This window comes from Rhinolophus hipposideros (assembly GCF_964194185.1).
Source record: "Rhinolophus hipposideros genome assembly, chromosome: 17".
NCBI lineage: Eukaryota > Metazoa > Chordata > Mammalia > Chiroptera > Rhinolophidae > Rhinolophus > Rhinolophus hipposideros.
In genome coordinates this window covers 36,540,651-36,565,295 of record NC_138063.1, presented here as the reverse complement: position 1 = coordinate 36,565,295, position 24,645 = coordinate 36,540,651, and positions in this window count along the sequence as shown.

Below are 24,645 nucleotides of genomic sequence, written 5' to 3'. Positions count from 1 at the left end.
ATTCAACCAACCACATACTGAATGAAAAAAATGCTCAACATCACTAACCATCAGAGAAATGCAAATAAAAACTACAATGAGATATCATCTCACCCTGGTTAGTATGGCTGTCATCAACCAGACAAATAGTAACAAGTGTTGGAGAGGCTGTGGAGAAAAAGGAACCCTCATACACTGTTGGGAATGCAGACTGCAGCAGCCATTATGGAAGGCAGTGTGGAGGTTCCTCAAAAAATTATGAATAGAATTACCATATGACCCAGCAATCCCTCTCCTGGGTGTCTACCCAAAAAATCTGAAAACATTTATCCATAAAGATATGTGTGCTCCAATGTTCAATGCAGCTTTATTTACGGTGGCCAAGACATGGAAACAACCAAAATGCCCTTCGATAGATGAATGGATAAAGAAGTTGTGGTATATATACACAATGGAATGCTATTTGATCATAAGAAAAGATGAAATAGTACCACTTGAGACAACATGGGTGGATCTTGAGATTATACTGCTAAGCAAAATAAGTCAGAGAGAAAAAGTAGAGAACCATGTGATTTCACTGATATGTGGTATATAAAACTGAAAACAACAAAAGAACAAATGAAGAAACAAAAACTCATAGACAAAAGTTTAGTGGTTCCCAGAGGGTAATGGGGGAAGGGAGTTCTAGAAGAGGGTAAATGGTGTCTAATATACGGTGATGGAAGGAGAACTGACTCTGGGTGGTGAACACAGAATGTGAGATAAAGATGATGTATTACAGAATTGTACACCTGAAATCTATGTAATTTTACTAACAATTGTCACCCCAATAGATTTTAATCAAAAAAAAAAAAAAGAAAGGAAGGAAGGAAGGAAGGAAGGAAGGAAGGAAAGAAGGAAGGAAGGAAGGAAGGAAGGAAGGAAGGAAGGAAGGAAGGAAGGAAGGAAGGAAGGAAAAAGAAAGAGAGAGAGAGAGAGAGAGAGAGAGAGAGAGAGAGAGAGAGAGAGAAAAGAAAGAAAGAAAGAAAGAAAGAAAGAAAGAAAGAAAGAAAGAAAGAAAGAAAGAAAGAAAGAAAGAAAGAAGGAAAGAAAAAAAAAATTTCCATCCATGGTTGGGAATCTGCAGATTTAGAGGACAAACTGTATGCCTTAATCTACACCATTTTTTGTGAGGGACTTGAATATCCATAGATTTTGATATCTGTGTGGATACCAATACCCTGCGACACCAAAAGACCAATCTCCCGTGGATAACAAGGAATGACTGAGTTTTGGAGGAAGTCAAAATTTCTATGCAGATTTTCGACTCTGGGGAGTTGGCATTTCTAACACCCGTGGTTGTTCAGATGTCAACTCTATTGAATTTGAGGTGAGTTTGATATTGAGGCTGCTGCTGGCACATAAATACTTCTCAGTAAATTGAAAAAGGTGCCTCCGGAAAGACAGCCTCTTCAATAAATGGTGCTGGCAGAATTGGATAGCTACGTGCAAAAGAATGAAACTGGACTGCTATCTGTCACCATGTACCAAAATTAATTCAAAATGGATCAAAGACTTAAGCATAAGACCTGACACAATAAACTGCATTGAAGAAAACATAGGTACTAAACTTATGGACCTTGGGTTCAAAGAGCATTTTATGAATTTGACTCCAAAGGCAATGGAAGTAAAAACTAAAATAAACAAATGGGATTATATGAAACTGAAAAGCTTCTGCACAGCAAAAGAAACTATTGACAAAATAATGAGGCAACCAACTGAATGGGAGAAGATTTTCGCAAACAGTTCCTCTGATAAGGGGCTAATATCCAAAATATACAAGGAACTCATGAAACTCAACAACAAAAAAACAAACAACCCAATTGAAAAATGGACAGAGGACCTGAAGAGACATTTCTCCAAAGAGGATATACAAATGGCAAATAGACATATGAAAAAATGCTCAACATCGCTAATCATCAGAGAAATGCAAATGAAAACCACAATGAGATATCACCTCACCCCAGTCAGAATGGCTTTCATCAACAAAACAAATAGTAACAAGTGTTGGAGAGGCTGTGGAGAAAAAGGAACTCTCATACACTGTTGGTGGGAATGCAGACTGGTGCAGCCGCTATGGAAGGCAGTGTGGAGGTTCCTCAAGAAATTACGAATAGAATTACCATATGACCCAGCAATCGCTCTCCTGGGTATCTACCCCAAAAATATAAAAGCATTTCTCTATAGAGACATGTGTACGCCAATGTTCATTGCAGCTTTGTTTACGGTGGCCAAGACATGGAAACAACCAAAATGTCCTTCAATAGATGAATGGATAAAGAAGTTGTGGTACATATACACAATGGAATACTATTCGGCGTTAAGGAAAGATGATATAGGAACATTTGTGACAACATGGATGGATCTCGAGAGAATAATGCTAAGTGAAACAAGTCAGACAGAAAAAGCAGAGAACCCTATGATTTCACTGATATGTGGTATATAAACCAAAAAGAACAAGACAAACAAATGAGAAACAAAAACTCATAGACACAGTCAATAATTTAGTGGTTACCAGAGGGTAAGGGGGTGGGGGGTGGGTGGTGAGGGTAAAGGGGATCAAATATATGGTGATGGAAGGAGAACTGACTCTGGGTGGTGAACACACAATGGGATTTATAGACGATGTAATACAGAATTGTACACCTGAAATCTATGTAAATTTACTAACAATTGTCACCCCAATAAAATTAATTAAAAAAAAAAAAAGAAAAGAAAAAGGTGCCTCCTCTGAGTCAACCCCTTATGAGTCAATGAATTACCTTAGGTGAAGAAAAAAGTACCCTTTCTTCAGGTACATGCAGCTGCATGTCAAGGCATGAGTTTAGCAAGAAAAGTCACCTCCTTCTCCTGCTTGATCAAGTGTCTTTGTGCAATGCGGTGACAGTACAGCTGCGTTTGCACCTCTGCTTGACACAGGAAATTCATAGCTAACCCAATTTATTTATATACATTTGCTTTTTTCAAAATCAGAAAACTTTATTCTGGTAAGAAAGATATATTAAGATGTACTCTAGTTCTAGAAAGAATCATGTGTAAGGGTTTCTTGCCGAATTTATGTTAACTTTTGCATTTAACTTGAGAGTAATCTCTACTTGACAAGTTAGTGAACTTCACAGATATGCCTACCTCCAAATAGGCACAGTATATGTTTTATCATCTTACCACAAACTCCTCCTTCCCTTTTCTCTTACTAGGCCTAAGCTTCACAATATCAGAACAAATCATTTTGTATTTGACAAATGTTGGAGTATTATCTGTGGAATGACATGATTAAACAGCACATATTTTTATCAGGAAAAGAAGGAAGATATCACGAATTAGTTTATTTATTTGTAAAAGGGTTTATTTTTAAGGTGTTTGTTCCTGAGCAATGGAGACATAACATTCATTCATTTATCTGTTCTCTCAGCCAGAAAGCTATAGTTCATATTTTAGGCATTGTTATTGGTGTGAGAAAAAAACAAGCAAAAATTTTCTCTCTCCTGAAAGCACTCAATAAAGTGAAAGATAAAAACATTTACTAAAAATGCAATATTTGTATGTCTTTCACAGAGGTATATGCAAAGCACTGTAGCATGAAGTAAAATATAGAAAGCGCCAATTCTGCTGATGAGGAAGGTTTCACTAACAAAACACTATTTGAGTTTGTTATGGACTAAATGTTTGTGTCCCCCTCAAATGCATATGTTGAAGCCCTAACTTACAATGTGATGGTATTTGAAGGTGGGGCACTTGGCAGCTAATTAGGGTTAGATTATGTTACGAGGGCTCCAGTGGCCATATAAGAAGAGAAAGACAGATCTATCTCCATATGCATTCACTGAGGAAAGGCCATGTGAGGACATAGTGAAGAGGTGGCCGTCTGTAAGCCAGGAAGAGAGACTTTCCCATATCCTGACCAGGCTGGCACCCTGATTTTAGACATCCAGCCTCTAGAACTGAGAGAAAATAAATGTCTGTTGTTTAAGCTACCCAGTCTGTGGTATTTTGTTATAGCAGCTGAAGCTAAGACCGAGTTGAACTTGAAGAATATATATGAATTTTCTCATAGATCGTGCACTGGATATCTTCCATTTGACCATGTAAATCTATTCTCTACTCTTCTCTGTATTGCCCTCTGTTCCACAAAAACCAAGCCTGTATGACCTGCATGTGTCCTCTGTGCTCTAACTTCCCATTGGTGAGCCCTCGAAGGAGATGTGAGGGAGAGCCATGAGTGAGGTTGTGGCATTTATTCCATAGGCCTTCCTCTGGCAGGTTTACCTCCGACTGCCTGTCTCTTAATTAAAGGTGACTGCTTCCCTCAGGGTGGCAGTTCTCTATGACGCGCTCCTTCTGCATTCCAGTCATGGCTCCCCATATCTGTCTCTTCACATCTAGGAGTGGTTACCCTCCCCAGCCCATTGCTAGTCCCAGGGAACTGCATTATCTCTTTTGGTATATCTACACCCTGCCCGCATGTTTGAAAATAGTCCCTTTATAAACCCTATTCAAAGCATACTAATTTGAGTGCACCATTTGTTGCCTGCTGGGACCCTGGCTGATAAAGACTGTGAATTGTATGAGGCTGTATCAGGCTAATTCACCTAATAAATGTTAGCTATTTTCAATATTAATAGTGATAATATTTTGAATTTTTTTCTTCCAATATGCCTGTTATCATTTTACTATTCCTATATTAATATACTACTCTATATTAATATATAGAGCAGGTAGACTGCTCATTTCACTGCCTTATCAAAGGTTTGTTACAGCCATAAACAGAGAAAGAACATCTAGAGTGAATTGACTCCAAAGGACCTAACGCTTAGGAAAGATTCCCTTGAGTCAGACTAGATAAAGTTGGGAAAGAGGATATATGGAGTCTCAACTGGAGGGTCCTTCAGAAGGGTCATTGCACCTTGTCCCCAACTCCCACCATTAAAAAGGATAGTATGCCTTGGTAGGAGAGGGTGGACAGAGCGTCTGCAGAGGCCCAGGGACATCTGTGTACAGACAGGATTATGTTCAGGGAAATGACAGGACCCAGGAAAATAAACCACTCTCTGAGGAATCGAGGCAGAAATATCAGAGACTGTCTCACAGTTTTAGAATGAGACAGAAGTAGCAGAATGAATACCTGAGGGCCAAGAAGGGCATGGAAATAGCAAGAAGAGTTCCCAGGACTGCCTGATGGATGACCAAAAGCTCGGGGAAGACAGTACGGTTATCAGGAATGCAAGTACAGTAACCATCACTGGTCAGCTGCCCCTCCCCACCACCTGGGTGCTATGTGAGGGACTCAGAACTTAGATCCAGCCCCAAGGCAATGGTAAAAGGGAGGTGGGTACATGAGTGGATTGATAGTAAGTTTTCACTTCCCAGAAAAATGGACCTCAAAATAGAAAATTAATTTTAGTTCTTATGAAATTAGTTTAATTTCTTGCACGCCCAAGATTGTGGGCACTATGTTGTACTGGCTACATATTATTACTATGACTAATGAAGTGAACAGAGATGGAGAGTCCTCCAGCCAGAGGTAAACTGTATGTTCTAAGGAGAAGAGGTTTGGGAGAACGTAACCCCGTCAGGGAACTTCCGGTGTGTGGACTTGGCTGAGGGAGAAGTAGAAGGAGAGGATAGAGCTGAAAGTGGGGGACCACGTTATGAATAACAAAAAAAATTTGCCTAGTGATTTCTGCATGGGAGGCCCTCTGCTAGCCACTATAAATTATTGCATTTAATGCTCCTGAGAAACCTCATTTTATTTATTTATTTATTTATTTATTTATTTATTTATTTATTTATTTATTTATTTATTTAGGGTGACTTTGGTTTTAAAATTACATAGGCTTCAAGTGTTTTTATAATACATCATTATAATTTTTTTTATATACATCATTAATATATTGCATTGTGTGGTCACCACCCAGAGTCAGTTCTCCTTTCATCACCATATATTTAACCCCCTTTTTCCTCTTCCACCGACAAACCTCATTTTAAAGAGAGAAATTGAAGTACAGGAGTTGGGTAAGTGCCTAAGTCACACAGCTAGTGAGTGGTGGAGCCGGGCTGCAAGCCCAGAGCGTAAAATTCTAAACCCAAGCTCTTGGCCCCTGACCAAATTTACCTTTTCAGGAAAGAGCATGCAAGCATGCCCCAGGCTTGGATTTTAAATAGACAAAGGAGAAAAGATTTACAAAGTTGGTGGTATCATGAGTTTTATTTTTTTATAAAACAACATTTTGTTAGTAGAGTGGGGAAAAATAGTGGAGGTGCAGGACTAGAGGCAGAATGACCAATTCAGCGGCTTTTTAATGGCCAGGTGAGTAGTGGCAGGTCATGAAAGGTCATGAATTAAGGGAGTGACAAAAGTAATAGTGCATGGCAACCAAAGGTGACATTGGGATGAGTAGTGGCTAGAGATAAAGATAAAAGCTCTCCTCAAGTTTCCGGCATGCATCCTTGCAGGGGATAAAGCTTTGTACTTGTTTGTTAATATAATACCAATTACCATCAAAAAGTGTGTAAACTATATTACGACAGTTATAAAGGAGACAGGATTTGCCTCTCTAGGCTTCAAGGAAGAGGTGACCTTTGAGCTGGAACTTGGAGAATGGGTAGTATTGGGACTTGAAAGGGGCGAACAAAGAGACAGGAGAAATAATGGGTAGGGGGAGATATATTGGTCAAAGATATATTTCCTAATGTGGTTAGAAATGTGTTTAGTAAGTTTTATTCAAACGTACTTTGCACCACATGTACCTACTTATAGTTTATTGACACTTCTTTAAATATAAATTATGATAACTTTTCTCAAGGAATAGTACATATTAAAACAATGTATTGGAAAAAGTTGAAAAGGGCTTGCCTGTTGTGGCTTTGCTGGGACATGTAACAGTAGTTAATAAGTTTCCATTTATTTCATCATTGTGACTCCAGACTTCCAATACATACCTAAAACAATACTGGAACCATGCTTCTTCCTAGAGGGAGAATAGACTTAACTAGGAATTACAATACATTCCTTTGATGCCCTTGGATATCTATAGATGCAGGGAGGTGTTGCTGAATGAATCTGATTGCGGGCATGGGAATTCTATTTCTTCCTGTAATACCAGCAAAGTAATAGTTCTCACATTTGCTACCTATTATGACTTGAAGACTCTGTTCCTGACTTTACATACATTATTTCTGTCCCTGTCAACATCCTTGGAAACTAGGTATTATTCCCATTTTACAGAGGAGAAAATTGAAGCTCAGAGAGATCTTTACTTGCTAGTACGTATTGAAATTGGAATTCAACCCAGATGTTCCCAAATCAAATCTGGTCTTTTTTCTTCTGTGTTCCATTGTATCTATGTCAGTAAGCTGCTGCATACATTCACTGTGCTGAAATAGGGATAGAGTTGTCACACACAAAATGGGAATCTGAAATTATTTTATGATTCTGTAATATTTCCTGGTTTCAAAAAAAGAACATTCTGTGGATGAATGAAGCCCATGTATTCTTTTCATAGTTCCCTTTCCCAAGGCAGGAGACTATGTATCTGGTAACACAAGAAAAAATAATTTAAAAAATATGGAGACGAATAGGAGCACAGGGGCAATGCAGCCGATTTGCCTACGTAGATCTGATCTGAACTGTTCCAGTGAATGGATTTAGCGCCCAGGTTTCATTTTGAACTTTACGCTATGCGACATGCAAGAAGCTGTGTTTCTTCCTGTTTATTTAGCTTTCCAAAAGTAGAATATATGGTTATTTTAGAAATTGACAGAATTTCCATAGCATCCATGATGAACATTCTCCAAGGAGCAGAGATAAAAAATACATGCTTTTAGCAGATTTTGAGCCTTCATTTTGTCTTAGCTTCCAAATTCCATAATCTGACCAAACAGTTCTGAATTCTAGGGTCTATTTTTGAGTTTTGACTCTCATCTGGAAGTCATTTGTTCTAATCTACAAAGGAACCTATTTCAAACATAATTTTGGTTCAATGTATAATTTTGGGTCTAGCTTGCAAAACTTTATTAAAGCTTGAACAATACAGTATTGAATTGTGCTCTCTCAAAAAAAATAGGTATAGGTTGAATACTTTTTATTTATCATAAAACTGTTGCTGCAAATGGCATTTTATAGCAGTGACAAAGGGAGCTAATTAGTTATATTTTTGATAACTTTGTCCTACGATCCTAGTGACATTGCTTGTGTGACAGGGGCTGCTTCAGGTATACTCTTGGGCTGTAACATTCAATTTCTCGGTCCACCCCAAGAAGAGGCCAGAGTGAGTGAGCATTAGCTTCTATTGGGAGATAGAGGGTCTGGCCAGGTGAGCTGAGGTCTTAACTAGAGCTGAAGGAGCATAAAACCTTTCTTTTCAATTCCTTTTCCACTCACATTTAAGTAAATTTTACACATCAAATGATTTATACATGTATGCATGTATACATATATACACACATATGTATAAGAATACATCACGTGGTATTGCTTCATTTTGGGGTCACTTTGCCTAACATGTTAAGTAAGGCTTAAAAAAAAATAAAACAGAGCAAGAAGCCCCCACACTTTTCACCAAATTTATTTTACAAAATATCCATAACATTCCTGTTGCACATTTTATTTCAAGTTTGATGATCCTCAAATTTTTGACTGATGTTCTCCTGCAACCATTTTTTCATAAATAGGACTCATGTCGTTATGTGAACAGCAATAATAAAAAGATGAGCCGACATATGCACATGCCTGCTGTGTCATATGCCTGTACTGAAACTGCTGAGTAGACTGGAAGTCAAACTTGTAAATAGTAGGAGACCTTCAGAATATGTGACTTGGATGGAAGTGAGTAGCAGAGCCAGGAGAAAATGACTCATGTGTCTTCACAAAGCTATTGGGACAGTTTAATTAAGTAGGCAAATTTGTGATCTTCAGGGGCAAGTTCTTTGTATTTAAAAATCCACTTGAGCACGCACGTAGTATGTTTAAACTGAACAGGGAAATTTTTGCAAAGCTGTTTATCTGTGCTGCTTGGGGAAATAATGAGGTAAAAAAAGTTCTCTTTGCTACTTCAACCCCTGTGGTATTTTCTTTTCAAAATACCCATGCAAATTTTTGAAATCTGTTTGATAGTAAGAATACATTAATTTTTCATATGGTACACAAGAAATGAAGCACATATCTCCTAGTAAACATCAATAGAAATTGCTTCATTTGTTATGCAATGGTGAGAAAGGGCCTTAGACTGTCTAAAATATGTCTGTCCAATGTAACCTGACATGAGAGTGATCAATAAAAATGGGTTTTAACGATCAGGGTGCAGTTTTGGTGTTAAAAAAATTGGCAATAGCAACTATTTCCTGATAATGGACCCAATTTATCTTTCTTAAAATGACAACTAGACACCGTTACAGGGCAAAGGGGCTTCAGCAAATCTTCTTTAAAATTTGCTGCTGTGACAGAGTAGTTTTTCGACCCAGGGGGGAAAATATATATATATATATATATATATATATATATATATATATATATATATATATATATATATATATATTGCTCAGGTGGAGTTAATGTCATGGGCTGTGGGATAGACATATTAATTAGTGTTGGAATTAGAGTGTGGTCATAATAATGGATTAATTTGAATTAAAAGCTTTAATTTAATAAGTAAATGTCTAGGACTGAATGGCAACAAGTATATATTTGACTCTGACTTTGAATTGAGCTTTGATGTCAAATAAAGGAACAAAACAAGCATGATAGAGAAGTAGAGGCAACTGGAGTTTCAGATGAAGATTTGGAGAATGGAGAGTAGGAGCAGAGCCCATAGAATACATCTGTAGAACTCAAGGTGGATATAAAAACATGGCCAGAGATTTAAAAAGAATAAAAAGGGGTGTGTGTATTTTTACTCCCTTTGGTTTCCCTTTCTTCTTTCTATTTTTCCATTTCTTGAATCAGTTAATATTCTTTTCACTGTCTCTGTTGTGGTGGCCTGAGAGGCTGATAGAATTTGCCTGCCTGAAACTATTGATGCATAATACATTATATGGAATAATATTCTCACTGTCCTTTGAGCCTTGGGTTTCATTATCACTGGAGTACTTTGATAGCATTAAACTCTTGATAGACATTGAGGAACTCTACACTCACTGCACATGGTTGTATTTATCTGTCTGTATATTTATAGAAGTAGCTAAGCTCCCAACTCCTAACAAAAGCATAGTCCTATAAAATCAAGCTACATTTTTTTTCTGTTTAAATGTTATCTCTAGCTACATTTAAAACTAAATATGTGTAATTATATAGCAAAAATGGAAATTTTGAATTATATAAGCCAAATCACAAATACATATCACCCTTTATTCACAAAAGTGAGGGTATGTATTCGTCAAAGAATAATACTATCAGTGAACTTTTTCTGCTGAATGCATAACATTTTTGTACTAATGGTGGGGCAAAGTCCTTTCCATGAGAAGGTGATTACCTACAACACTGTAGTCAATTATCAAATATCAAAATGTTAGAAAAGAGGCTTTACAGTGAATGAATGCAATTGTATAAAGAGAGGAATTCAGAGATGGTCATGAATTGGAAAAATGCAAAGTCAACAGTAAGAAATCAGTAAGTCAAACTAAATTAATGATAAAATAATTTAAATGAGCAAAAATCAGGTCCTCAAAATTGTGTAGTGATTTATTATGGTGAATAAAAATAAACTTTTCCATCACATACATCATGAATTCATTAAAGGAACATGTTTTAAAATCTTTCATTATGCTGATGGCTTTGTGTTCATCTACCTACTCTTTTGCATGTTCCTTTTAAAAAATTCTGCATATATTTTCATGCTGATTAGCTTGGGTATGGGCTGCAGTTATAGTTAAGGAATAAAGTGAGGGGCATTTACTCAAAGGACAGAAACTCTGTCTTTGGCCCACAGTAAACTAGATACTTTATTTATCACAGCTGGTGATAGGATTAAATTATCAGAAACCAAACCCCAGTTTTGAGGTTCTAGAGCCTACCTTCTAGGAAGCCATAACTAACTAAAATAAGTAGTTTAAATTAAACAAAAGAGAAATTTAAAAACATCAATTATGAATGAAACCTCTTACCCATTTCTTCCTCCCCCATTTTATTGTGTGTGTTTTCACAATTTTTTTGATGTCTTTTATTGAGGATATGGATGTTTGAGGTAGAGAGTCCTGAAGTAAAGAATTAATATTTGCTCCTGGATTTCATAACCAAAGGTATTTAGAGAGCTTTATGGATGCTTATATGGATGCTAACAATTTTCTCTTCTGCATTTTCATTTAAAGTGATCAAATATCAGATAGTCTAATCAAGAGTAAACCATACAGGGATGGGAAAAGCGTTTATTATACAGTATTATGTGCTTTTGAACATGCATTTAAAAAAATCCTACCTAGTGTGATCCTTCATCCTACTCTATTGAAAGAGACTCTGCCATTACCTACCCATGGGTCAATCACCGAATTGAGGACTTTAGCCTTGTTTTTATGGAATCCTTAGTAGGAATCAAAATGTCAATAATATAATTTTTGTAGAAACTTGCATTTATGAGAATGGATTTGTTTCTGAAAATCAATTCTAAAGTCAGAATCTCTATGAATATTTCAGACCCAGACTCAAGATACTTAATATCACCAACGTCAGAGAGTTTTCTTAGCAGATGGGCTCTGAGTACCCTCAGAGGTAAGTCGTAATGTGAAATAAAATAATGCTTCTCAAAAAGTTGATGTGCATACAGAGTCACACGTAGATTTGGATTCAGTTTGTCTGGGGAGGGGCCGTAATTCTTTATTCCTGACAAGTTCCTAGGTGATGCTGACGCTGCAATCTGAGCTCTGCACTTCATATAACAAAGGAATAAGGCCATTACAGTTTGACTATCTTAATGGTGAGAAGCAGATGAAGAATCCAAATTCACTTATAACTGGTTTTAGAACATTTTTTGTACTTATCTTATTATGAGTTTGTATTACATTTTAAAATTTTAGAACATTTTAATTGAAGCATTCGAAGGAACAACTGCAAAGATTTGGGAAACCCCAGAACGTGGCAATAATGCCCTAATATCATCCTCCTGATTGCTGCATTTTTTTATTTTTATTTTTTTAGAAGCAATATAATCAATTTACATGCTGGTTCTTGACAATGTAAAATTGCTTTGTTTTTCTCTTGGAATCTTGTCTGTCTGGTTTCCTTGTTAGTATGCATTTAAGTTCCCATCTTAGGAAAGAGTTGTGTTGGATCGTGTGTACTTTATATGTTTTTTAATTGAATTAATGTTGAAGATGATAGATGGATTCCCAAGGCAACACATAAACATTATTTTGTCTATTTAATATTGGACTATATATAATAGAGTCCAGGCTCTGAGAATAAGGAGTTTTGTAGAAGAAGAACAGGAGGAGGAGGAAAAAAGAGGAAGAAAATGGGAGGTTGCTGCTCTCTGGGTACAAAGCTGAACATCGATGAAATTTTGAAATGACAAAATCGGCATTTGGCACCGAATCATTTTCAAATATTCACCTAACTTTTCATTTTAGGCCTTTTCCCACGATCTCCAATGTTCCATGTATTCAAATGACCTAAACTCTTAACAAAATCGGTGCTGCACAGGGCCCGGTGTAAGGTACACAGATTATGCTGTGCACACCTCTAGCGGACACCATTTCCTGGAATTCAGCAACATGCATTAGAATTGCCTGGAGAACTTCCTCTCTTCCTTCTGAACCAAAAGCTCCCTAAATAGTTATAGCCCCCCCACCCATCCACACAGCATCACACATAGTTATCGTTGCAGTTACAAGGCAAGCTCTATAGGTAATAGAGATTGGGGGGCAAAAGCAACCATTTTTGTGTGTCGATGATTTGTAAATCATGCGATGTGTGGTTTCACAATATTTTCCCAGGGTATTAAAACACGGTGGGTGAGGAAGTAGCACTTCCCTTGTTTCACATATATCTATGTCTGAGTCCTTCCCATGGAACCAGTCAAAAAAATATTTGATGAAATTAGCTGTATAATGTAGCTAATAACAGTCTTATGTTTCTTCTTTCTTTCTTTCATGGGTGGGGGAGGTTGTTTGTTGGTATGAGTTTAGATTTACTATGTAAAATATGCTCACAGTTAATTGAGGTTGATTTACGGTTATAATCTTAAATAGTAGAGAGAGGACAGGCCTGAGGTTGAGATGAAAAATCACAGACCTTAAAATTCTAACTTTGATACTGGCTAGGACTCCACACAGATATTCTTCTTTTAGTCTTTATTCATTTCCACCTCCCACTATTCATTTGTGAAATGGGGAAGTAATAACTATGGGGCAACAGTGTTCTCTGGGAGTAATCAATGTTGTCCCAAGATGAAAAATAGTTTGTATGTGGAATGAACAGTATTATTTTAATTTTAACCACGTGCTCTGCATAAAATATGTCATTAGGCAAAAGTTGTGTGTTTTTTTTTTTTAATTCGGAAGAGAAATATGATAAGATGCAGTAAAAATGCACTATGTGACAGACATAAAGGACATAATGAGATAAGAAGTTGAATATCTGCTATAGTAATACACCTCCAACATTGAAAAACCAGCATGAAGTTTCGGTGTTCATTTTTATGAGAACAGATCTTTCTAGTTCTTGGAGAGGGAGGATGAGGACTACCCCCCAAATCATGCATTGTAGACCCTTTAGAAGGGATTCCAGAGGGGGAAGAAAAGACAATGTTAAGGTAAAAGAGCCCCGTTCATTCCCAAAGTCCCTGTCAAGCTTTTAGGGTCCCTGAATCCACCAATTTATTTGATCATCAGTTGTGGCTTAGTTCTGAGAAAAGCCTCAGAGCTCCTGGAGGGCAGAGGTTGATGCTCCCTTCACACTTCTACATAGATCTATGCATAATACACAAGGTTCTTTAAAATCTAGAGTGATCTATTAAGGAAAAAAATGTAAAACAGGGAATATTTGCTTCAAAATCTCCTTGAAATACACTCCCAGTGGCTCTTGGGAAAATCAGGGGATTGAATTTAAGGGAGGGAATTTGACTAAAGACACGTTAATGATTTTACCAGGCTTGGTCTGTACAATACATGTGACTATTTAAATGAAAATTAATTATGATTAAAATACAGTTTCTCAATCATTCTGGCATATTTCAAGTGCTCAATAGCCACATGTAGCTAATGGCTACTGTATCAAATATATAGATGAGTAAAATCTACCATTGTAGTAAGGTCTATTGGCCAGCACTGGACTAGACATTTTTGGGCCAAATCTCTCACAATGAAAGGCCTTTTTGCACCTGAACAGGACTTGGTGCCCATACTTTCTTCTTTTTACAAGGTCATGTTATAACTGTATCTATAGATCCCTCACTGATCACTTTTTTAAATCACCTTGAATGTGATATAGTGAAATACAGAAAGTTTTCCTTGATTGGATGAAATATAGAGTTGGAATTTGTACTGAGTTATAGAATCCATGCTCTTTCTTTTACTGGTTTATTGAAATTTAATGAAATTTAATCACCCAAGCTCCAAAGTTTAGGAATCTCCATGGTCAGCAGTAAGGATCTTCATTTGAAATGGGGGTCCCAAACACTAGGCAGCTTGAAGTAATAGGGGTTCCTCTAATAAATCTATCAGCCATGCAGGCAATGAAGCAAGCAAATATTGAACCACAAGTATGTGTAGCAATATTTGGACACAGTGGAGATGAAAGACAAGATTTGGTCTCTATTCTAAAGGTGCTCATATGAGTCTGAGGAGCAGTAACATGTAGTGGGGAAATAAAAACAAACCACGAAAAACCAAAAAGACCCCCAGGGAACTGGGTTACACATAAAACTTAAATGTGTGCTCTTGTGCTTTGCTTTGGGAAGGAAAAGACTATTTGCCCAAAATTTCAGGGCTCCTCTCTTGGTGTGGTTGATGGCAACCACTCAAAGGAGACCAGGTGGAATTTGAAGGTGGATATGCCAGAAGGCCTGAACTTAGGTAGAAGGTAGAGGTAAAGGATGAGAGATAACAGGTTTTGACAGACTTTTTTTTTTTTTTTTGAAACACAAATTCTTTCTTGAGGCAGTTGTTGACAGCACTAGGGTGCTGTATCTGGCTGTAGTATAAGATATTTTTATCTTTTCTATTTATAGAAATACTGAAAGAAGTTTTTCCAATTGACCACAAGTCTTTGCTCACATTCTTCAGGCTTCTAGATAACTAGAAAAAGAACCAGTCAACTCACTTTCTAACTTCAGATCAAATGAGAGGAAATCAATGGCATTCAATTGGAGAATGAGAGGTTCCAAAATCATATACTTTTCTGTTTTGCTGATAAATAGATGGCTGTATAGAATTATCACCATTCTGGCATTTATGAAGAAATAGCAAAACAATGTAGAGCCTATTAAGAGATTTGGTAACAAAAGAACAAGTAAAACATACATAATAAATAAATGTATATTTTATTGTAGTTTTAGTCAGTGTAAATTTTTGAACCAAATCAAATTTTATAAAATATTATATACAGTACAATATAGAAAAGAGATGACATGAGATGATAGAGATGAAAAATATGTGAGCCAAGACATAAAGTAACATAAATGTTGTTAGGTACAGTAAAGGTGTTATAAAATTTATTAAAAAGTGAAAATAAAAATTTTACCTGTTGTAGAAAAAGTACATAACAAGATGGACATGGAAGAAGATCAAGAATTACATAAAATGTTAACTTAACACATTGCCTAGTATGTAAGGGAAAGGATAAAAGGTAAAAAAAAAATAATAGAAAGATGATAAATATAAAAAACAACAACTAAACATGGGAACTTGAAGAAGAATCAGAACAAATGACTTAGAAGAAATTTGCAAAATATTATAAAAGAAAACATTCAAACTGAAGAATAAATTTACTCTGTGAACTCAAATAGCTCACGAGTTATCAAATTTAACTAAAAAAACCTGAGTATTATTAGCACATTCTGATGAAAGTCTGGACATTGAAAAATAAAAAAGAAACCTACAAGCTCTAGGATTTAGAAAAATATTAAATACAATGAAAGAAAAACTACCTGGATTTCAAACTTTTCCACAGCTGTTAAGAGAAAACAATAGAGCAACATCTATAACAGGACTTCCCAAAATTTTTGCATCATGGCAGGAAGAGGAAACAAAATGTTGTATGTTAAGTGCTCATGGCTGTTTGTAGCCAGGTGACTAGGATGGAGTTGCCACTGCCAAGGTGTTTGCTCAGCTACCCTCAGGCTGAGGGGATTCCCACTCTCGTCATCATTCCTAAAACCCATTCTGGACACACCAGATTGAAAGATATGTTATAAGGGATTTTAAGGAAAAATTTTGTGATGTAAGAGCTCTGCTCATGGTCAAGTTCCCATTTATGTTATGAAAAGGAAAGGGAAACACTAAAAAAAAAAAAAGCTAGCATTCATTCTACTCTAATAACAAACAATATTGAACACTTTAAAGTCACATCCAAGTTAAGTGAGGGAAAAGTAAATAGACATTTTAACAAAGATTTGGATATGTTACTAAGAATAAAACTGATGGCAAATTACAAAATTATTATGACAGAATTATAATAAAATAGTGTAAAAATTATAATCAAGAATTAAATACATATTATAGCAAAGTAAAAAAGCACAGAAGGGTAGAAGTCGAATGAAAAAGTTTGGTAATTTTCTCATTCTACATAGAAGACATCAAGGATATATTCTTGAATTATTCATATTCAAGATTAGGGGCATTGAAGTTCAATATTTTAAAAATGCAAATTTAACAATTATTTTAAAAACAGGACATTTACCTTTAAAATCACAAGGAAAATATTGAAGTATAATATTAAGAAGAAGAATAAATAGAAAGCATAAAATAGAAGCAGTACATAAAGCATAAAATAGCATAAAATAGAAAGCATAAAATAGAAAACAATAAATAGAAGAAGAATAAATAGAAAGCATAAAACTGGATTAGAGAAGACCAGACATATTAATCTGGTTATATTAATCTTTATTAATTGGTCAAATATTAATCTTTATTTTTATGAAAATAAATTGAAATACTTTGAGATTTTCTATTAATAGGCAACTCTTAGACTGTGGGCAAATATCAAAAGACAGATGTCATGACAGGACAATTTTGGTATTAAAAAGCTCAATATCTATTCAGAAGAAAGAGGGAACTTTAACACACATCATATAAATCATATACATAAACATATATACATGCATATGTATGTATATATATGTGTATATAATATATGTTTGATAATAAGAAAAACTGAAAAGAGAAATTAACATATAAACTAAGATGCAAGGAAAATAAAAACTGAGCCAAAGGTAATAGAATGAAGGAATTAATAAAAAATAAAGGCAGGAATTAATGAAATTGTCCTGAATCATAAAAATGAAAGCTGATTCTTGGAAAAGACTAGTAAAATAGATTCAACTTTGGTAAATCTGATTCATCTAAATACAGAATACATCTACTTAAAATTAGAAAATGGAGAAGTTTTATTTATAACTATTGAATGATTAAAATACTCTATAAAATAATGGATAAATTGTGTGGCAAAAAATGGAAAAATCAGAAAAAAAATGGATGTTTTTCCAGGAATTATATATAGGAGTTGAAAATATGATATGTAAATAAACAAAAGTACTAGAAGATAATACAATCATTTTTTAAAAAAATAACAGGGGATCAAATTTCTTCAAAAAAGCACTAATCCTAAAAGCCATAAAAAATCACTGACAAATTTGACACAAAAAATTACAAACTTTTGTTAAAAAAAGAGATGTCATCAATAAAGTGAATTTAAAAATAATGAAGAAGAGAAAACATAAACAGATAATGGTTAAATATGTATAAAGAGCAGTAGCTGGATTAAAAGGAAAAAAGAAATAATTAAACAGGAAAATGGATATGAACAGGCAACTTATTATTAAAGATAAAAATGATTGATAAACATGAAAATTATTACTCTTGTAAATGAAAAATGATGAAGATTGATAAAATTTGAAGTAGTTGGTAAGAACTAATAGATGATGTAATACAGAATTGTACACCTGAAATCTATGTAATTTCACTAACAATTGTCACCCCAATAAATTAAAAAAAAAAAAAAGAACTAGTAGTTGGTAAGCAAACACTGTTGATGTCATATAAATTGGTAAAGACTTTGAAAACTGGAAACAATTTACATGAGGATATTATTGATTTTGTGTGTGTGTGTGTATTTACAATTATACATATATGTGTATATAGATAGGTCTCATATATAATGAATTTGTGGAGAGTAAAATGGAAGGATTTCCTCTGAGTAAAAGAGTAGGGGTTGGGGTAGGTGTAAATGCGGCTTTCATGTTACACTTGACGGTTTTCTGATTTATTTTGTTCTTTTAAGAAGAAGAAATATAATTTATTACTTATCTGAATAAAAATATAATTTCTTGCAAAAGAATGAATGGAGGTGATTTGTATTCTAAGGGCACAGAGAAATCATCTCAAGTATACCCCGATGGGTATTTTGGTTATGAAACAGGTAGCTGTGGAATATTCTATATTGATTAAACTAAATTGGTTAGAACAGCAACAGAAATTTTAGGGCTGTCTCACGGTGACTTGAAAGAGCCTAAGGCTGTGGAACATTTCCCAAGTCATTAAAACTCTTTGTACATTTAATTTAAAATTACTACCTAATATTAGGTAATATTTCCCTATCATTCAATTTTAAGTTTTTACAATTTGCCTTTTAAAAGACTCCAGCCATGAAGGGTTATTTTGTATGTGTATTTGTTTTCACAGCTACTCGTACTTTAGATTGGAGCACTATTGCCTATAAGCATTTTTATAAAGACTGTGACAATGTTCTATTTCATCAGAAGTATAAAACAGTGCTTATTTCATCCCAAATTATGAGACAAACACAAACAGCAACAAGAATATCTTTAACTTGTGATATTTGGTATTTTCTTTTTAACATTGTAAATATAAGACCCGGTCTTATTTTACTACTTTGAATTCATGTGAATCTCCCTAAAATGAGTAGCCTTTTCTTGCATAACCATAATGCTATTAGCTCACGTAATACATTTAACACTATTTCTTTGGGGTACTGGGTATTCTCTGCCCCTTCATGTTTGTTCTTAGTCCTTCTCTACCCTGTTCCTGATGGCTGTAAATTCACCTCCATAAATGGGAGTCTTTTGGCTCCCATTTGTGGAGGAGAGTACTTTTGGAGGGCAGAATAGTGAGGCTCGGGTATATATTCCCCTAGTCTCTCCTGCGGGGCTGCCTGGCTATACTTCTCTACCTAAGATAATATAGCTCTCTCAGGGTAATTCTGCCTTACAGTTATGGGTCTTGTTAGATTCTGGAGTCCACTCCATCCTTGTTCCCTTTTTAACATAAAGGTGGTAACTGCCCCGCACTGTTGCTAGCCCTGGGGTGCATTTCTATTCCTTGTTTTTATCTCTTAACTCTGCCCATAACTTTATAAATCTATCTTCACTATTATATCTAATGACTCTTTTTTGATTGTACCATCTTTTTTACCCTACAAGAATCTTGACTGGTATGATTGATTTCATCTATTATCCAGTCTAGAGAGAAATATTCCTCATTGTTTAAAAACGCTTTTGTTTTGGTTTGATTTTAAAAGTTATTTTGTTGAATTCAGGATCCAAACAACAGTGTTTGTATTATATCTGACTGTCATTTGGCTCATAAACGTCTTTTAGCATAATTTATACCCTTTGCCTATCTTTTTTCCTCCTTATCATTGTGTTGTTGTAAAAACAAGTTTAATTGTCCTGAGAAACGGCCCACATTTTAGATTTTCTCCATGTGATTGTTATCAACTTAATTTGTAGTTAAATTTATTTGTTTAAATATATTTATAGCTTTTAAGATTGACTTTTACTTTGTTATCTAATTTGTTTATTTTATTATTAAATGCATGAAACACATGCTTCTAAAATTAATATTATACATCAAGTCATTTTCAGTGAACTCATTTCCCTCTGTGTCTTCTCTACTAGGTCCCCTGTCTTTCTGTATAGATTTTTAAAATTTGTTTTTGGTTTCCCTTTCCATTGATTTCCCTGCCCCCCCCCAGCTTTCTGATCATCATTTATTAAAAGTCCACCCTTTCTCTTCTGATATGATATGAATATCATTTAATATATTTCCAAATGTACTTGGGAGTATTTTGGACTTCCTGTTCTTTTTCCACCGGTTCATGTGTTATCACATTTAAAAATTACAATAACATGATGACATATGGTAGGGAAAGCTACTTTATGTCATGATATTTTAAAAATTATTTTCTAGATATTCTGTCTTAGTTGTTTCCTCCACATTAATTTTAAAAATCTAATTGTGTTTCTAGAAAAACACCGGTGGGTGTTTGTAGGGATTTAGAGGTATGTCCACCAAGTTTTCCACAGTCTTCCTCTCAAAAGGTAGAAATTAATCTTCTTCCTTTGAGTACTGGCTGGACTTAATGATTGACTTATAGTGATTAAAATATGACAGAAGTGATGGGATACCATAGCAGTTTATGCTGCTGTCTGGGCTATGTGTTCAGGCAGGGCCAGAGCTTTGCAGTTGGGTGGGGCCTCATGCTGCACTACCGTGTTTCCCCCAAAATCAGACCTAGCAGGACAATCAGCTCTAATGCTTCTTTTGGAGCAAAAATTAATATAAGACTGGTCTTATTTTACTATAAGATCAGGTCTTTTAATTATAATATAATATAATAAATATAATATAATATAATATAATATAATATAATATAATATAATATAATATAATATAATATAATACTGGGTCTTATATTAATTTTTGCTCCAAAAGATGCATTAGAGCTGATTGTCCGGCTAGGTCTGATTTTCCGGGAAACACGATATATAATCAGGAGGAGCTGCTGGCTGTGTGCTGGAGATGAGTGGGGCCAAAGGCTGGGCTCTGGGCTTCACTTTTGGGCAAGGTTGGTCTCCAGGCTCCCTGATAGGACCTGGCCATAAGGCACGCTCCACGATAAGGTGTAGTCATTGGCTGGGCTCCCTTCCTGGGTGCGGAGCAGGGCTGTGGGCTGGGCTCCCTGGCCAACTTGGAGGCTGAGTTCTGTGGCTTCTTGGGAGTTACTGTTTGGGCTCTCTGATAAGATGGAGCTGAGGGTATACCCAGCAGTTGGCGAGGCTGTTGGCTTTGCTCTCTGCCTGAGTGGGGCTTTAGGATGCTCAGGTTCTCTGTCCAAGCTTGAGGACTATGCTCAACAGTTTTCTTGAAAATTCTTTTAATTTTTTTTTTCATTTCTGTTTAAATTTTTATAGATTTTATTTTCATTCTGCGTTGGCTTTTGTACATTGTGGTATATATATTCACCCTGTATTTCTTGTATTTCAGATTTTACTTCTATTTTTTTTCTATTTTTTCTTGAGATCTCTTAGTTTTATATCCTCTTGATGTCTTCATATAATTTCTCCTCTTTTCTATTAAGATGTGTGCTATTTTCAAAGCTATAATTGCTTTCTTAATTTTCTTAATATATTTTAGCTCATTTTCATTTGCTTTGTTGACAAATTTTCCTAGTGTATTCTTTATCTATTGACATGTCATGATGTTAATTTTAATAGTTTTCCTTTTAATTACTGTGTATGGTTTACGCCATATTGCCCTCCCCTCCCCCAATATTTCAATGTTGTGGATTTTCTTAGGCTATCAGGAAGATGTTCTTATGGAGAGCTCCTTGGATTGAGAATTTTCTTGCTGTTTTTATGTGAAATGCTTAAAATATGGTCTCTGTGTAGTTGCTTTTTTGTCTTTGATAGGAACAAATCATAAATATTTTGCTTTCAGCTATATGCTTCAGCCCTCAGCTATATAGGCTTTGCATTCCCAGGTTGTGCTATCAGATTTAGCCTCATAATTTTGCCTTTGTACCACTTTCCAGGATTTACTTCCTTTCAGTGACTCCACCCTATATCTGAAGCTTCTCTCTCTCTTTTTATACTCAGTGCTCCTGTTCCTCTCACTTTAGCATCTATTTCCAGTAGTGTTCCTTGAGAGGAATGCTTGCAGTCTTTAAAATAATTATTTGTCCTGTATTTCTCAAGAGCTTACCCTAATGAAGTTCTGTTTGATCTTCTCACATTCGTAGGCCCTTTCTGTGAAACTTGTATCTTGTAAAATCATTGAGGCTGTTCCCAGATCCTTTAGTCTTGGCTAACCCAGGGTTATCTCATTTTGACTGTGATTATTTGGGAGTAACATTTGGTTTCCATGGCTTGTAGGGTAAATGGGTATCACTCTTTTACTCCCCCATGCTCCAACCACATAGTTGTTTTTCTATGCACGGCACACAGCTGTTTGGCCACAGTCACACCTGTTGTGAAGCTCATGGGGATTCCTTGTCCCTAGTTTTGCTGAGGATGTTATTTATAGTTTATTTTTGTTTGTTTGTTTTTCTTCTTTAACATTCATGATTTATTATTTAGGAGGACTTAGAGAGTATTTTAAAAACTTATGCTGCTGTCATCATCATATTGCCAGGATTGGTTTATTTGATATTAAGAGGCTTAAACTTTGGTTTATGCAGTAAAATTTTGTTTTCTGTTATGTAACCCTGTATTTGCAATTTGCTTGAGACTGGTATTGTGGTTTAATCACTTTTCTTTCCATGGCAGCTGGCGTGGTATCTGAAATATCATATGTGTTTAGTAAAAGTTTATGAAAAAAATTTTTTTTGCAGTACAAGTCTTTGGTATCACCCTTGTTTTAAATGGATTGAAGTCAGTAATTTAGTCAATCTCTTTATTTGAACTAGAATGACAAGTTACCAAGATACTCTAATTTTGGTGTCCATGAATGTACACCTATCAGACCTCCTGCTGAGGGAGCTTAATTGGGAGCTGACCTTCTGGATTTCCTCCCCCACTCGCCCCCCCTCCCCCACTCCACTATATTTGCCCTGAGACCTTACTTCCTGGGTTGCTCCCTGTCCATGACTAAGCATAGTCGGCCCCTTCCTGTGAGATGTAGGACTCCTCTAATGGGTGACTTTGAATTGAGTCCCCATCAGCTTGACCGAAACCTTGGAACTAATATGTTGCAGTTGGAGACTCCTTCAACCCAATCATCCTCCCTTTCTTTCTTTCCCCTTTCATAGGTGTCAGGCCTGTATCATGCTCTCTCCCCCAGTAAATCTCTTGCTCACCTGATCCCATCTTCTCAGCATATTTGCATTAACACAGAATGCTCACTAGCAGGTTTTTTTCTCTTCAAGTACTTAGATAGGTCAACACAAATCTACAACAGTGTACATTTGATGCTTAAATTGGTATTTGACTTAGATCCATTATTATCTGGTTTGCATCTCATACCAAATAATTATAGAGGAAAAACTGTAGAAAGATAACATCTGTTTCTATATCATCCCTGAGGCCAGTGTGTTCCTTTGATGGAAATATTAGTACAAAAGCAAGAAATGTCAATACACCCATCTGGTCAAATATTATTGCTACAGTTCAGTGATTTCTCAGGCTACTTGAGGGTAGAATTGAAAAGGCATAAGCTTTAGAATAAGAAATATGAGTTCACAGGAAATGATGTACACAGCAGAAATTCCAAGGCTTCATGGAGTGACCAATAAAATAATTCATTCATTTGTTTAAATATATTTTTCTACATCTTAGGAAACAGTTTGATCTAGTTGGAAATATAATGACCCCATATGATAGGCCTTCTTATAAATTCTCAAATGAAATTACATAGTTGATGGTAAAGAGAATAACGACATTGACAATAACTGAGAACTACAGCAAAAATTCTTGCAGATAGAGGGTTATTTTTCTGATATGTCAAATAAGAAAACAGTCTTTAAATTCATAATAAATATATACATTTTTAATTTCACATTTGTTTTACTTGGCATTACTTATTTTAAAAACTCCAAATAAGAATAATAATCCATTAGAATCCATTAATTTTACAAATCCAAACTTTTGAAAGTATAAAAATAAGCCCCAGTGAATATGAACTTTCTAATGGCCTTTTTCCTTTTGAACCTCAGTCTCAGATGGCTTCTAATTTTGGAGTGAAGGTGAACATTGGATGCGATGGAGCTAATATGATATGAAGAAGCTAATTATAGACCCTAGGTGAGACTATCAATTTATAGAGCAACCATATACTTAGGGTACAATTGTGTTGTAGGCCTGTGAAGTTTGAAAATATCTCTGCAGTGAGTTGGATATGCACTGAAACACACCTCTGCACAGGGAAACATTGACCAACCCACTGTAGGGAGTGATCAGAGTTGCATTGCCAGATAGTGTCAGGCTCAGCTGAATGAACACCCTCCTTTCCCCAGGAGTAGTGTTATTGAGGTGATTTCAACTCAGGCAACAACTGAGCAAGAGTTCAATAAAAGGAGAAAACCCAGTTTATTTTCCCACTCAAAGTGGATCTCTATATCCAGGTTTTATCTGTTTACTTTTCAGAAATGAGCCATGTTACTCTTTGTATAAGAAGTACCTATAGAAAGTGGGAGGGGGTGGAATACTGACATTTAAGAGAAAAATAGGAGATGTGGCCAAATGTTTT